Source organism: Sus scrofa, chromosome 16 (genome assembly GCF_000003025.6).
Source record: "Sus scrofa isolate TJ Tabasco breed Duroc chromosome 16, Sscrofa11.1, whole genome shotgun sequence".
NCBI classification, from domain to species: Eukaryota; Metazoa; Chordata; class Mammalia; order Artiodactyla; family Suidae; genus Sus; species Sus scrofa.
Genome location: NC_010458.4, coordinates 20,031,180 through 20,032,972, shown reverse-complemented (window position 1 = coordinate 20,032,972; position 1,793 = coordinate 20,031,180).

The following is a 1,793-nucleotide window of genomic DNA, read 5'->3' as shown; positions in this document are numbered from 1 at the left end:
TGTAAGTTACTATGGTTTGTTCACATAAAATTAAAATATTTCCATGCAGATGATGTAAACAGCAAACAGCTGTACAATCCATGAGGTAGACACAGAGCGGGGTCACTGTCTGCAAAAAAACTCTACTTCTCAGTTATTCCACTGTTCTAACTTCAGCCCTCTGAGTCTGTAGGACTCTGATGTTTAGAGGGTCCTGTAATGAAATCTGAATATCCCAGAGGGGAAGGTATCTTCATTACATACTTAAAGTCTTTCTATCTTGATGTCTAAATTCCAGTTTTCACCTTAGCCGAGATACCCAAGATTTGGTTGCAAGCAGGTCAAAAGCCCTTTGGGCTGGCAAATAAGTCCCAGGTGAGAAGAAGTGTGATTAGTGTGGAAGATCGGAAAAGGTCAGAGTAGTTGCTAATGTTTCACCATTTCACCCATGACCAGAATTGCCTCTGGAAGACTGAATTTACATCTTCCTAAAACCGAGGCTCTAAAAAGGAGATGGTAGGTAGGTGTCATGGGAAATGCAAATGTATTATCAAAGCAACCAGCTTTAACATTCTAAACCCCAATGAAGGCAAACTCTACAAATGAAACACATGGGTGTCTGCTAGCAGCGGAAACATGGTACGGGGAAGAAGAGTTTCCAATAATGATCAGGTTGGGTGATTTTCCAGTGTAGACAAGGCTATATTTAAACCTTGGACCACAAGAGATTATACTGAAGGAATTTTATTGAGTATATTGTGAATAAAAGCTGAAGTCAAGAATATTCAAACAGAGGATAGAATATTCAGGTGTCAACTCCCAAGGACAAGACTGGAATTGATAAACATTTACTCTGCAAACATTTTTTTTTTGTCTTTTTGCCATTTCTTTGGGCTGCTCCCATGGCATATGGAGGTTCCCAGGCTAGGTGTCTAATCAGAGCTGTAGCCACCGGCCTACGCCAGAGCCACAGCAACACGGGATCTGAGCCGCGTCTGCAACCTACACCACAGCTCACGCACAGCAATGCTGGATCCTTAACCCACTGAGCAAGGGCAGGGACCAAACCCGCAACCTCATGGTTCCTAGTCAGATTCGTTAACCACTGCGCCACAATGGGAACGCCTTTTTTTTTTTTTCATATTCTCCTATTTTAGTGCAAGTCATTACTTAGTGCAAATGGCATTATTCGCAGTAATATTCCATGTGTATATGTACCACATCTTCTTTATCCAATCCTCTGTGATGGATATTTAGATTGCTTCCATGTCTTTGCTATTGTTAGTAGTACTACAATGAACACTGGGGTGCATGTATCTTTTCAAATTATGGTTTTTTCTTGATATATACCCAGAAATGTGATTGCTGGATCATATGGTAGTTCTATATTTAGTTTTTAAGGAACATCCATGCTGTTCTCCATAGCCCCTGCACAAGCTTACACTTCTGCCAACAGCATAGGAGGGTTCCCTTTTCTCCACACTAATTGTTTGTAGACTTTTTGATGATGGCCATTCTGACTGACATGAGGTGATATCTTGTTGTGGTTTTGCGTATATTGAAAAATCTTTGCATCCCCAGGATAAATCCCACTTGATCATGGTATATGATCCTTTTAATGTGTTGTTGGATTCTGTTTGCTTATAATTTGTTGAGGAATTTTGCATCTATGTTCTTCAATGATATTCACCTGTAGTTTTCTCTCTCTCTCTTTTTTTTTTTTTTGTGGTATCTTTGTCTGGTTTTGGTATCAGGGTAATGGTGGCCTCATGGAATGAGTTTGGAAAATAAACTCAAAATTAATTAAAGACCTA